Source organism: Hemitrygon akajei, chromosome 12 (genome assembly GCF_048418815.1).
Source record: "Hemitrygon akajei chromosome 12, sHemAka1.3, whole genome shotgun sequence".
NCBI lineage: Eukaryota > Metazoa > Chordata > Chondrichthyes > Myliobatiformes > Dasyatidae > Hemitrygon > Hemitrygon akajei.
In genome coordinates this window covers 27,889,697-27,905,079 of record NC_133135.1, presented here as the reverse complement: position 1 = coordinate 27,905,079, position 15,383 = coordinate 27,889,697, and the positions used below count along the sequence as shown (strand labels likewise).

The 15,383-nt window shown below is 43.0% G+C and overlaps 1 protein-coding gene across 2 annotated transcripts in view; it reads right to left on the bottom strand.

Moving 5' to 3' along the window:
• The window catches only part of LOC140736833 (very long chain fatty acid elongase 1-like), a 94,640-nt gene that overhangs the window by 66,839 nt on the left and 12,418 nt on the right, over nt 1-15,383 (bottom strand). The window contains exon 1 of one of the 2 annotated variants that reach the window (XM_073062793.1): nt 5,942-6,032. The exons of the other annotated variant lie outside the window; for it this stretch is intronic. The gene's annotated coding sequence lies outside the window, so the exon portion shown is untranslated. Of the gene's footprint in view, nt 1-5,941; nt 6,033-15,383 lie in introns of those variants that run through there. 2 annotated transcript variants of the gene reach the window in all.

Here is a 15,383-nt window from a genome sequence, read left to right as displayed (position 1 = left end):
GCCATTAGGCTTTACAATTCTACCGCCAGGACTTAAGAACTTTTTAAACGCTATTATTAATGCTTTTTGAGATAGTGATTTAGATGCATATCATATTTTTTACTGAGTTAAGTATTGTATGTAATTAGTTTTGCTACAACAAGTGTATGGGACATTGGAAAAAAGTTGAATTTCCCCATGGGGATGAATAAAGTATCTATCTATCTATCATTCAGGATCTTCAGTTAGAAGATCAATTGGGCTTGGCACAGAAACAGGTAATATACAATGAAACAAAAGACCCTACAGTAGCCCCTAGCAAAATCAGGAACCAAGTCCAATGTAAACAGTTAGGAGTGCTCTACAGTGGCACAGCTGGCATACCTTAAAAATCACACTGACAATGCATATTGACTCACATCAATGGGCCGCTATTCTATAGCTGAGATTCTCATCTGAACTAGACTGTGTTTGGCCTATATTCTTCCGCCCTTTCTATCCATGCACCTGTCCAAATTTCTTTTAAATTGAAAGGCCTGGATAGATTGGACACAAAGAGGACATTTCTAATAGTGGGAGAGTCTAGGAGCAGAGGGCACAGCCTCAAAATAGAAGGATGCCTCTTTAGAACAGAGATGAGGAAAAATTTCTTCCATAGATAGCTGTGGAGATTGAGTTCTTGGCTGGATGCATTCTTGATTAGCAAGGGTGTCAAATGTTATGGGGAAAAGGTAGAAAAACTAGGTTGAGAAAGAAAATAAATCAGCCACACTGGAATGGTGAAGCAGACTCAATTGGCCAAATGGTCTAATTCTGCTCCTAAGTGTTATGGTCTGAATGTTTTTATTGTACCTGCCTCTGCTACTCCTTTTGCAGTGGTTCCAGATACTGACTACCGATTGCATGAAGAAGTTACCCACTCAGGACACTTTAAAATCTCTTCCCTCTCACTTTTCAATCTCTGCCTTCTACATACAGCATAGAACGGCACATTACAGGCCCTTCAGGCCTGTAGTGAATTACTGCCATAGGTAGCAGTATGGCAAATGCAACAATGACTTTAGGAGCAATAGCAAAGCCATTGGTTAGAAGGAGGAAGGGGATTGTTATTTGAAGGGTAATATACTTGAACTATCAAATTCCAAAGTGTTTAAAAATAATCCATCCAAACTAAATCAGTTTGTTTAGAAGGTTCTGTCCATAAATGGATATGAAACTTAGCTTGAAGAAAATTTTCCGATTAAAGAGGCTGTAACCCTGATCAATGCCAAGTTACTTAAACATATCCAGTTGGGTGACACAACGCTTTGCAAATCATATTGGGATTGGTGTTCCTTTCCGGGGAACACGCTAAGATGGTAGCGTGATATTAATACTCAGCAGCCTCGCCGGACTCTGGATTGGGGATTGCCAAACGTTATGTGGATTTTCTGGTGTAATCTGTTTTGTCATGTGCTTTTGTGATATTATTCTGGAGGAACGTTGTCTCATTTTTTAACTGCATTGCATTTGTGGTTTCTAAATGACAATAAACTGAATCTGAATCTGAATATAGTCATTATAGGAAGGAGAGGCCAGCCAGTATTTGCACTTCTAATTGCCATCAAGAGCACTAGGAGGAATAACATGCATCAGGTACAAATTCAAATCAAGATGATACTGGGCTTAGAAATTGACCAACATTTCCCTGATGATGTTGCCATGCAAAAGTTAAGAACAAGTCTTTCATGAACCACAGAAGGCCTTCAGGAGGCAGTGGAAGAGACTGTTTGGCATCTTGATGGGTGCTTTCCATAAATATCATTGGAACATCCCTAGAAGAACCAATTACCATATAACCATATAACAATCACAGCACGGAAACAGGCCATTCCGGCCCTCCTAGTCCGTGCCGAACTCTTAATCTCTCCTAGTCCCACCTACCCGCACTCAGCCCATAACACTCCACTCCTTTCCTGTCCATATACCTATCCAATTTTACCTTAAATGACACAACTGAACTGGCCTCTACTACTTCTACAGGAAGCTCATTCCACACAGCTATCACTCTGAGTAAAGAAATACCCCCTCGTGTTACCCTTAAACTTTTGCCCCCTAACTCTCAAATCATGTCCTCTCGTTTGAATCTCCCCTACTCTCAATGGAAACAGCCTATTCACGTAACTCTATCTATCCCTCTCAACATTTTAAATACCTCGATCAAATCCCCCTCAACCTTCTACGCTCCAATGAATAGAGACCTAACTTGTTCAACCTTTCTCTGTAACTTAAGTGCTGAAACCCAGGTAACATCCTAGTAAATCGTCTCTGCACTCTCTCTAATTTATTGATATCTTTCCTATAATTCGGTGACCAGAACTGTACACAATTAATAGCATCTTACTTTGGCATTGCAAGCCAGAGCAGGTTAATGCACAAGTTGACCTGCAAACCAGGTTTCCTGCAGGCACCTGCAACACAACACCCATCCCAATCTTCTGAGAAGAGATTCAGAAGGTTACTAAGCAACCTTCTTTGAACAGGGTTGGGCATTTGAATGAAGTTCAATCAGAGCAAAAAACTTTGTCATCAGCATTACAGATCAAGAGACAAGGAGCTTTGAATTCAATAAGGCTTCAGGTTAAGGAAATGAAAAATGTTAAACAATAACTCTCAGCAGTGGTTCCCCACAAGACTTCATCCTCAGTCCCCTACTCTAATCCCTATACATGTAAGTGCAGGGCTAGATTCTGATTCAACACCATGCACAAGTGTGCAGATGATATGACTGTAGCCGGCTTTCTAAAATAACAATGAATCAGATTTCAGAAAAGAGTCAGAGAGATGGAGACCTGTCAACAACCTTTCCCTCATTGTAAACAAAACCAGAGCTGGTCATTGGCTTCAGGAAGGGGGTGGTGCAAATGTTTCCATCAGAGATTGAGAGGGTTGAGAACTTCAAGGGTTTAGGAATGGAATCATCAAAAGCCTAACCTGGTCTAACCATACTGACACAGGAGCCAAGAACTCTCACTGGTGCCTCAAGTTCTTCAGGATGCTAAAGAAATTTGGCATGTCCCCTTTGACCCTCAACAATTTTTGTCTGGATGCATACTGCTTGCTATGGCAACTGCCCTGCTCATGACTACACGTTATGAATGCAGCACAGTCCATCACGGGAACCGTCTCCCCTCCATGGACTCTGTCTACACTTCTCACTACCTCAGTAAAGCCCCCAGCATAATCAGAGACCCCGGTCACACTGGACATTCCCTCTTCTCTCATCATGCAAATGGTACAAAAGCCCAAAAGCACATACCACCAGGCTCAAGTGCAGCTACTACCCCACTGTTATCAGACTAGCGAATGAATACCTAAACACCACGCACGAAAGCTCACCAATCCTTTAATTCCTCAGGAGGCTAAAGAAACTTGGCAAGACCCCCTTGACCCTTTCCAATTTTTATCAATGCACAGTTTGTGTTGAGTTTTGAAACTCTGAAACATTAATTTAATTCAAAAAGAAATCAAGAGATCTTGTACTTAAAGCAAGGCATGCACACATCATGTGGTAACATCATGATGTATGCAATTCATGTATTTTACATACAACTATAATGAATTATATAAATCATTATCTTTACAAGATTACTCAAATATTACTGTAATATTAACTACACCACAGTTTGGTATGGCAATTGCTCTGCGGGTGACTACTAGAACTGTGGACACAGGTCAGCACATCACAGAAACCAGCCTCTCCTCCATGGACTATGCCTACCCTTCTTGCTGCCTCAGTAAAACAGCCAGCATCATCAAAGACCCAGCCCTAGACATTCTCTCTTCTCCCCTCTTCCACAGGGTAGAATATACAAGTATGTACCATCAGGCTCAAGGACAGCTTCCACCCCACTGTTGTAAGATTATTGAATGGTTGTCCAGTATGATAGCTGGACTCTTGACCTCCCAATCTCTCTGTTTCTTGCACCTTGTTTACCTGCACTTTCTCTGTGGCCATCACGCTTAATTCTTCACACTTATTATTTATAACATTCCACCTCAAGCACTATGTAACATTTTGATCTGTATGAACATTATGCAAGAATGAGCTTCTTAATGGATCTGGGTACATGTGACAATAATGAACAAATTCCAACACCATTTGGTCCACAAGAGCTCGTGCGACAGTATTAAACTTTGGCTTTAAAGCTGAGTGTAATCGCTCCATAATCCCTTTCATTCAGATTTGCAGAAATTTTGCCAGAATCGTTCTTTTCGGAAAAAGTCCCAAATTAAGTCTTCAGCTACATTATGATATCCTTATGGAATACAGAATTGGTGCAGGGCTACCTCAAGTTCAAGTGTCATTGAACCATACACATGTATACAGTTAAACGAAACAGCCTTCCTCTGGGGCCAAGGTGCAAAACACAGTACCTACAGTCACACACAGCATTACAATAGCACATATAGTCACAAAAAAAAATATTAGCACAAGTGTCTGAAGGGGTTGTCCTGAAGATTGATGGTGTATGGGATGTTGTGTGGTTCTAAAGCACCTCTGTCAATAATTTGTGGCCTGATTCATCCACCACAGAGACTGGGAAGGGCATGTTGGTTTACTCACTATCTGCTACAGGCACAATCTTGTGTTACATCCTTCAGAGTTTAACAAACATTAGTGCTTCCAAGCGCTCCACCCAAAGAATACCTGCATCCTTTTTCACCCTCCAGCATGGCTCAATACGGAGAACGCTGAATCTTCAGCTGAGGAATAAGGGGGTGGGAAATGGAGAAAATTCCATTGCCGTTGTCAATAATCAGACATCTTTGAATAAGCTGCAGCCCTATAAAACTTAGGTTAGCTCACACTTAGAGTATTGTGTTCAGCTCTGGTCAAGTCATTGTAGGTAAAATGTGGGAATTTTGGAGTGGGTGCAGTGGAGATTTACAAGGCTTTATAAAGAACAAAAAGGCACAAGGAACCTTCACAGGGCTGAAGCAAATGGATAGAGCCTGTACGAGTTAAGACTTTATAACCTGGAGGTGGCATTTATATGAATAGGTACCGAGATAATGTGCTGTTTTGTATGGAGAATCAGGGAAGGCACCAAGGCATCAGTCCTCGCTAGAATGAATGGGGATGCAAGAATTAATGAACATTTAAAGTGATAGAAATGAGTGCAATGTCAGAATGACCCATTGATATATATTGGGGTTAAGGAGGGGAGCAAAATAGTCAGGAGATTGATTGAAAATAGAAATAACACAGGAAATTATGTTATTATAGCACCAGCAACTGGGGATTCAATTCCGACATTGCGTGTGTTTCCTCTAGGCACTCCGATTCCTTCTCCCGTATTCTGAAGTGGTATGGGTTAGTAGGTTCATTGGTCACATGGGTACAATTGAGCAGCATGGACTGGAAGGGGCTGTTTCAATGCTGCATCTCTAAACTTAAATGTAAAGACATTTAAACCAGGTTAGTTGACAGTCGACAGACCCATCCTTAAATCCGGGTGACAGGTCTCGGTCCAAAATGGTGGCTGATCATTTTTCTCCATAGACAGGTAGATTTAAAGCAGAGGTTGATAGGTTCTTGATTGGCAAGGGCGTCAAAGATTACAGGGAGAAGGCAGGAAAATGGAAAATAAGTCAGCCAGGATCAAATGGTGGAGCAGTCTCAATGGGCCAAATGGCCTAATTCTGCTCCCAGGCCTTATAGTCATATGGTATACATGGGTGCATTGAGCGGTCCACAAGACTCAAAAGATGAGTGCTTAGAAATCCCGAGTTTGGAGAAAATTTGTTGCTACATATCGAAAATTCAGCCCATTATTCTGCAGAACAAAAAGGCATAAAGAACCTCCACAGGGCTGAAAGCAAATGGATCGAGCCTGTACGAGTTCAGTGTAACCACCTATATTATCAGGCATTGTCATGCTCAATATTTGTAGAGGTTAGACAACAGATAATACATTACCTTCACCAGGGCAGCCCTGGGTGTTGCAGTCCACAGTTATTATTAGTTTGTTCAACAGACTGCCGGCACTAATTAAACTGGTTGATCTGTTCCTCCCTGGTGTATCCCAAAAATTATACAGATCCTTTTCCAAGCCCAGAGCTCAAAAGTGTGATCATGGTTGAGTGACATTCCGGCAGGCGATTCCATGGAATGTTTCGTACCAGTTAACCAATGATTAGGAATCAGCTGAAATTCTTCTGCTCTGCTCGAGTAGCCTGCTTGTGCAAGAGAAACTTAAAAATGTCAAGCCAAGAATGTCAAGTATGCTTTTCTATTGTCTTGAACAGTAGTTAGTGAGCACCAGAGAAGGGTACTTCTTCTTCTTCTTCAAAGTCCTGGAATTGATTCCACCCCCCCCCCCCACCTTTATTTCATACTATTTGTGCTTGGGGTGGCATGATGGGGGGTGGGGGGGGGTAGCATAACACTTTACAGCACCAGTTTTCACCCATCTAGGTTCAATTCCTGCCTGTAAGGAATTTGTATGTTCTCCCCATGGACATGGGGATTTCCTCCAAGTCCTCTGGTTTCCTCCCAAATTTCAAAAAAAGAGATGTATAGTTAAGATTAGTGAGTGGTGGGCATTCATGTTGGTGCCAGAAGTGTGGCAAAACTTGCACAATCCTCACTGACTTGATCTGATGCAAAATTACTCATTTGACTGCAGGATTCGATGTACGTATGACAAATAAAGTCAATCTCTTTAAGGAATTATTGTTTGAAATGTTGGGGTGGGGGAATCACCCCTGCCACAAGCTTCTTTATATACCTTTCCATTCATAAGCCATGGGTTACCATCCCTCTGTGTAAGCCATGGCACTTCCTCCCATACCCCATTGCACTAAAATTAGATGGCCCAAATTTCCTGAGCCGTCACATCCTGTGCATCATCAGCCAAGTCCAAATCGCAGTTGCTGATGCCCTCACATTTTCCAGTCTGAATTCCACTGGTAAATTTGAGTGTCCTGCTGTAATATTTGTTTTTTTTTAATACCACTTCTCAACAATCCTCACTGTTGTTTCCACCACACATCGCATGACAGGTAATGTAAGCATATCATTTTCCACCAATAGTTTCATGAAACACTTAGTGAGACCTGGTCTTCTACTGAGTCAAGATATGCAAGAAATAGATGCTGAGTTCAACAAAATTATATTACTGGAATCAACACGTTTCTCCTCAATCCATTTCCACAAGTACGATGAATGTTGTTTTATTTGCTGCGATTATCCAATTTCCAGAGTGTCATGCACTTTATAAATTATGAAACCGGGTGTAGTACATACACTCTGACATGTCTTTGCTAGAATTACTTCCATCCTCATTTATTTCTTTCACCATTTAATTGCTTGAAGCACTTCAGAAAAGCCAAGAGTTGCAGCAAGAGACTGAAAGAAGCTGCAGAGGGTTGTAAATCTAATCAGCTCCATCTTGGGTACTAGCCTACAAAGTACCCAGGACATCTTCAAGGAGCGGTGTCTCAGAAAGGCAGCGTCCATTATTATGGACCCCCAGCACCCAGGGCATGCCCTTTACTCACTGTTACCATCAGGTAGGATGTACACAAGCCTGAAGGCACACACTCAGTGACTCAGGAACAGCTTCTTCCCCTCTGCCATCCGATCCCTAAATGGACATTGAACCCATGAACACAAAATAAAATAATGAGGTAGTGCTCATAAACTATTCAGAAATTTAATGGCAGGAGGGAAGCAGCTGTTTGAGTCATTGAGTGTGGGCATTCAGGCTCCTGCATCTCTTCCCCAATGGTAGTAATGAGAAGAGGCAACCTTCAATATTTCTATATACTTTACTAATGATAATCCATGTGTGACTTCCAAGGATCCATGCCAAACACTTTTTTACAAACTAGGTTCAATTTTCTGGGTAATCTTTACCTATCACAGAGTCATAAAGAAAGAAGCCCTTTGATAGATAGATAGATAGATAGATAGATAGATAGATAGATAGATACTTTATTCATCCCCATGGGGAAATTCAACTTTTTTTCCAATGTCCCATACACTTGTTGTAGCAAAACTAATTACATACAATACTTAACTCAGTAAAAAATATGATATGCATCTAAATCACTATCTCAAAAAGCATTAATAATAGCTTTTAAAAAGTTCTTAAGTCCTGGCGGTAGAATTGTAAAGCCTAATGGCATTGGGGAGTATTGACCTCTTCATCCTGTCTGAGGAGCATTGTATCAATAGTAACCTGTCGCTGAAACTGCTTCTCTGTCTCTGGATGGTGCTATGTAGAGGATGTTCAGAGTTATCCATAATTGACCGTAGCCTACTCAGCGCCCTTCGCTCAGCTACCAATGTTAAACTCTCCAGTACTTTGCCCACGACAGAGCCCGCCTTCCTTACCAGCTTATTAAGACGTGAGGCGTCCCTCTTCTTAATGCTTCCTCCCCAACACGCCACCACAAAGAAGAGGGCGCTCTCCACAACTGACCTATAGAACATCTTCAGCATCTCACTACAGACATTGAATGACGCCAACCTTCTTAGGAAGTACAGTCGACTCTGTGCCTTCCTGCACAAGGCATCTGTGTTGGCAGTCCAGTCTAGCTTCTCGTCTAACTGTACTCCCAGATACTTGTAGGTCTTAACCTGCTCCACACATTCTCCATTAATGATCACTGGCTCCATATGAGGCCTAGATCTCCTAAAGTCCACCACCATCTCCTTGGTCTTGGTGATATTGAGACGCAGGTAGTTTGAGTTGCACCATATCACAAAGTCCTGTATCAGTTTCCTATACTCCTCCTCCTGTCCATTCCTGACACACCCCACTATGGCCGTGTCATCAGCGAACTTCTGCACATGGCAGGACTCCGAGTTATATTGGAAGTCTGATGTGTACAGGGTGAACAGGACCGGAGAGAGTACGGTTCCCTTTGGTCCGAAGTCCTTCTTTAAAAAAAAATTCTCTCCATGTTCCCATTAACTCTTCAGGATTCGACCACTTACTCACAAGGGACAAATTATAGTGGCCACTTAATTCAACAATTCCCACATTTTTAGGGTGTGTGAGGAACGTTCCTGGTCACAGAGGATGAGTCAACTCTACTCAAGACAGCACTGGAGGTCAGGAATGAACTTGGTTTGCTGGAGCTACAGGATAGCAGGTCTCCCTGGGTTGCCCATCTCTGATGGTCAATAAGTATAATCAGCTAAACTACCAGTAGTTCCATTTGCTGGCCTCTGAGATACAGTGTATTAAAGTTCATCTAGCCTGAAGCCTTCAGTACAAGTATAGATAGGGTAAAGGGAAACAAGCTTTCTCCACTGAGGTAGGGTGGGACTACAACCAGAGGTCATGGGTCAAGGGTGAAAGGTGAAAAGCTTAGGGGAACATGCGGGGAAACTTCTTCACTCTGATGGTCGTGAGAGTGTGGAACGAACGAAGTGGTGCATGCGAGCTCAATTTCAACATCTTTTTTTAAGAAAAGTTTGGATAAGTACTGTACATGGATGGTAGGGGTATGGAAGGCTATGGTCCCAGTGCAGGTCTATGGGAGGAAGTAGTTTAAATGGTTCAGCAGGGACTAGAAGGGCTGAAGAGCCTGTTTCTACGCTGTTCTCTTGTATGACTTTATTTGAATACTCCCAGGCTCATCATACTTTTCATAAATAATACTTGGCCGAAAGGACTTGCACGTGCCCTTGCTTAAAACTGAGCAATGCTGGCATATCGATGCTCATGTCCATCTTGACATCATTCTCTTTCCAGCTTTATCAGATCATTACACCCCGTTGCTATTTGACAGAATTCCATATTGGCTACACATTTAGATTTAATCTTGCACAAGCATTAGGTTGAAGGTTTCTAGACTCACTCAATGAACTCATTCTTACAAATGTAACGGCTTATTGATCTTCCACCTCACTGCCAATGTGCAATTATGTGCACCTGCACGCATCCCTTAACAAGAACCCGAGCAATCAGTGTGTACAGAGAAACAGAGTGAGACACCCATTGTTTACACTGGCTTCTGTACTGCTTGGCCTTCCTCTGACTCTCCCTTTTGCTCACAGGTACAGTGGAGGTACAGCAGTTAAGTTACTGGACTAATTTTCAGGAGGCTCAGAGACTAATAATCCAGAGTCCAAAGTTCAGATCTCAACCAGGCAACAGTGGAATTTAAAGGAGTACCGTAGTTATCAGCAGCAACTGCCACAGAAAGCATGAGACTGTCAAAAAAAAACCTGGCTTACTCATGCTCTTTAGGAAACCCATATGACATTCTTATCCAGTTTGGGCCTAATATAACCAAGACTAATCCAATGTGGTTCACTCTTAAAATGCCCTCTGAAAATGCCTGGCATTCCAGTTGTTCAATGACAATTAGAAAAGAGTGCTGACCTTCCCAGTGACGTCCTGATCCTGGAAAAACTGGCAACACCTGCTAGAACATGCACAAATGGGTTACTGAACACCAGCAAGGCTGTATGTTTATCATGCATTTACACAAGTTAGCACACCAAAACATTAACAGCCCCTTAAGAAAACGGGTGGCTTGGTAGCGTAGCCAGCGACCCTGGTTCAATTCCCGTCGCTGTCTGTAAGGAGTTTGTACGTTCTTCCTTTGACTGCATGGATTTCTTCCAGGTGCTCCAGTTTCCTCCCACGTTCCAAAGACATGTGGGCTAGTAGGTTAATTGGTTGCACGAGTGTAATTGGGCGGCGCAGACTTGAGGGCCAGAAGGGCCTGTTACCGTGATGCATCTCTAAAAATATATAAAATACAATTAAATTGTTTACCATAAAGATCAATCTAGCTTCTGAAGGCCTAGCACAGTTTTATCACGTGCCCAATATTCAGGCCAAGTAACCTTGTAAAGTCTAAGTAACCTGGCAATGCATCTCCCAAAAAACAAGATAAAAGAGTATCTGCATAGAACAAGCATTAATTCACTTCCACTGTGCTAAACTACTGCCCGTCAACTACGAGCGAGCCCAAGTGCTTACTGAACCCGCGAAAGCAGCCTGCTTAATTTCTCCTTAAATTGGAAAGCTGGATGGAGTGTGGAATGTGAAAGAAGGCACACAGTGTTTGCCCGCAGTCCGATCCACAGCCAGCATACCAGCCGGGCGAAAGGGGCAGCCTTCCTCTGATCTTGTTCACAATGTTCTAATTATGTTCCATGTGAAAACCTCCTGCAGATGTCACCTCAGTATTAAAGGCCACACGCCCTCAGAGACTAGTCAGGCCACATCAGCTTCATTCCATCAATTCCAGCCACCGGATTCAGGATTTAATCTTACCATCTCCCAAAAATGAAGAAATTACAACACCATTTTGTCCCTCGTAAAAGGGTATAATTAAGCTCCCAGCCCCATTTCCAGACACTACTGAAGTGCCAACCTTATCCGAGTACAAACATGGGGTTTGAATCAAGATTAGGCTCCCTTGCCACACACTATACCCATCACCAAAGCATCTGGGAAAGTTCAAAAGTCCAGCAGTTCTTCCAATCATTAACCCCGCTCCATAGAGTGGGCAGATGCTTCTCCCTCTCCAAATGCTTTTCCTGCCAATAGTAGAGTGCAGTGCAAGCTATTAGCATTGCTAGCACTTTAGAGGTTACAGATGCAAAGTTAGATTTTTAAATTTAAAATCTGAAATTCCAGAAATTTGCTGACAAGAGAATTGCAGGTCCCAAAACAGAGCCGGAAAATGCCAGAACTCTTACAGGACCCTCCAACAAAATGCTGGAACCGTACACGTCCCAATGAAGGGTCCCAGCTCTGAAATGCCGACTGTTTATCCCACCATAGATTTGCCTGACTCGCTGACTTCTTCCAACTTTTAGAGGACAGCTTTCGGCAAGTGCCTTAGGCCTTTAAGCTGCCAAAGCTTTCAACTATAAATAACTTATTTTTCACATATTTGACATAAAAATATAAGTTTGCTGTTTCCTTTAAATCTTCCGAACAATGCAGAATTCATTCCTCCCATGCTTTTCTCTACAAAACAGATTCTTGATTCCACTGCAGCCCACACCACTGCCCTCACACAAGGACCAATTCCAGACAAATCATCAATTTACTCGACATCTTCTCTCAGTGGATGGATACCCTCACCCTCAGGGAATTCCCTCACAAGCACTCATGCCCAATATTCACTACGCACTGGTAAGGGTGACAGAACCAGTAAAGCTGCTGCTTCCCAGTGCCAGATACTCGGGTTCAAATCCTGGCCTTGGACTATGCACAGTTTGCATATCTCTGCATATCCCAAAGACCAGCAGTATGGCAGGTTAATTGGTCCCCAAGTGCACGTAGGCGAGTAGCCCAAGTTGAGAAGAGTTAATGAAATGGTGAGGGAGGGGAGTGGAATTTAGGATTAGTATAAACAGGCAGCTGGTAGTTGGTGAGCCAAGAGGCCCACTTCCATGCTATGTCCAAAATCACTATGACATTGATATTCACATCAAGGGGCACTTAACTCAGGTGAAATGTGACAGACTTTGATCTGACGGTTGAAAAGTGTACGTCGCATCTACAAGCTGCTGTGAACCATCAGCAATAACACAAGTGTAACTCCCCAACAGTCTTTCCTCACAGCCCAGCCTATCCCTCAGTCCATTATAGCAACAAGCCAGATGATTAACATTGGTTCAGTGAGGGACACAGAAGATTGCGCTGAACAGCAGCAGACATGCTTAAAAATGAGGTGCCAGTCTTCTGAAGCTGCAAAACAAGTCTGCATGTAAAGGCAAAATAGCATGCAAGAGAGAGAATTGAGTATCTTACAACCAGTGGGGATCAAAGCTCTCCAGGACTGCAAGAGTCTGGAGCAACACACAAAAAGCTGAAGGAACTCAACAGGTCAGACATCATCTGTGGACCATCCAGATGAAAGGTCTCGACCTGAACATCAAGAGGCCATTTTCCATCATAGATGCTGCCTGATCTAATGTACTTCAACTTTTTTGTGTGTTTCTGCAATACAGTATCTAGCAATGAATAGTGGTGGACAACAAGACAGCAAATGGAGAGGGGGATGTCTTCAACAATTCCCTTATTCTCAATGATAACAGGAGCCAGCATGTGAAACAAGAAGCTGAAACAACTACAACTTCATTCAGCAAGAGGAGATAAAATATTCTGGCAAATTCGCAAACCAGAGCATAAGCCAGTCCCACGGAATCACGTGACGCAACGCAGGAAGGTGAATTTCCTCCATTGGCCTGGTCTAGGGTGGATGCCCTATGTTAATCTCAGTGCCATCCAGACTGACAAACATTATCTCATACATCCACTGCCTCCACCACAACGTCAAGGAGTTTCTAACCGCTGCAGATATCCAAAGCTGTTCCAGCAGCACCTCTAATTTTTGTGTGTTGCTCCAGACTCCAAACAAAGGCAATGCTGCCTCCAGAGTCAAACCCCTTCCATAAATACGTTGCTGCTTTTTCCAATATCAGACCAAAATTCTGCATCTCCTCACCCAGAGGAATTTCCCCACACTGGCCGGTGACTCACCACAAAAGTGGACAATGCATTCCAGCTTCATCAATGACATCAAATTTTCCCCAAGTGAAAGATTAATCAGTGGCAACAAATAGACAGCTCACAGAACTGCTGCCTCAAGGAAGCAACAACAACCCGAGTTCAATCCGAACGTCTGCTGGTTCTGTTTGGAGTCTGCATATCCTTCCTGCGACAAGGTGGGTTTGCTCCAGGTGCACCGTTTTCCTTCCATAAGTTTGAGTTGGTTGGTTAGCTGACCACTAACAATTGCTTCCAGTGTGCAGGTGTGGGGCAACTAAAATGAGACTACTATAAATGTATCTTAATAGTCGTTGTGAACTTCATAGGCCAAATGAGTCAACTCCTTACAGTGCAACATGACTCTCTCTCTCTGCCACAACGCACAAGTGTACAGACACAAAATGCAGGAGGAATGCAACAACTTAGAGAGCATCTATGAAGGGGAATAAATGTCAACATTTCAAACCAAGACCATTCATCAGGACTAGACAGGAAGGGGTACAAAGCCAGAATAAGGAAGGGGGGAGGGGAGGGGGAAGAGGAGGAGGAATACAAGCGTGAAGGGGATGGGTGAAGTCAGGTGAGGGGGCAGGTAGGTGGGTAGGGAAGGGTGGGTGAAGTAAGATTTGATAGATGGCAAGGGTAAATGGCTGAAGGAATCTGACAAGAGAAGAATTTGGATCAAAGGAGAAAGGGAAGGAGGGGCACCAGAGAACGGATGGCTTAGACGAACAATGCTTTAATGATTTCAGTTTGGAGATCATCAGCCAGAGAGAGTCTCCCACGTCCCAGCAGGGTTAATAGTCTACTAGCTCATGAGTTTGTCAAGGGCAATGTTGCCATTGGACAGACACTAATCAGGAGACATACTCCATAAGAGGCACCAGTGAGATCAGAAAGTGCTTTTTGTTTTAAAAAAAAACTTCTGAAAAGCTATGCCAAAAGGTATCCATTTCTATAGTTAGTTATTACCTCAGCCCATGTCCTGTATTTTTAATAACTCGGGCAGCTGGGTTACGACAACAATTAGGGTATTGTCCATGTAACAGATTAAGCAGCATTCTGACAGAACAGAATAGAGCCAGGCCCAGTCTTCATTGTTATGAACTGAAGTAAATAAACCTGGTAGCAAATACCAATCTGCATGTGTTGGCCCCAGTTGCAGTTTCCTGATAAAACTTACAAAACTTTAGAAGGAATATGAAAACCATCATCACCTGTTGGAAAGTGCGATGGGAACAGATCTAGTGGCTTACATAATGAAAACTGAATGGGGTGCTGGCAAAAGTTCTAGTGCTGCAGCTCAAAATATCTGGACAACACTTTCAAGCAAACATCAACCATAGAACCATAGAACACTACAGCACAGTACAGGCCCTTCAGTCCTCCATGTTGTGCCAACCCATATAATCCTGAAAAAAGTACTAAACCCACACTACCCCATAACCCTCCATTTTTCTTTCATCCATGTGCCTGTCCAAGAGGCTCTTAAATACCCCTAATGTTTTAGCCTCCACCACCATCCCTGGCAAGTCATTCCAGGCACTCACAAGCCTCTGTGTAAAAAACTTACCCCGATGTCTCCCCTAAACTCCACCCCCCCTTAATTTTGTACATATACCCTCTGGTGTTTGCTATTGGTGCCCTGGGAAACAGGTACTGACTATCCACCCAATCTATGTCTCTCATAATCTTGTAGACCTCTGTCAAGTCCCCTCTCATTCTTCTACGCTCCAAAGAGAAAAGTCCCAGCTCTGCTAACCTTGCTTCATATGACTTGTTCTCCAAACCAGGCAACATCCTGGTAAATCTCCTCTGTGCTCTCTCCATAGCTTCCACATCCTTCCTATAATGAGGTGACCAGAATTGAACACAATACTCTAA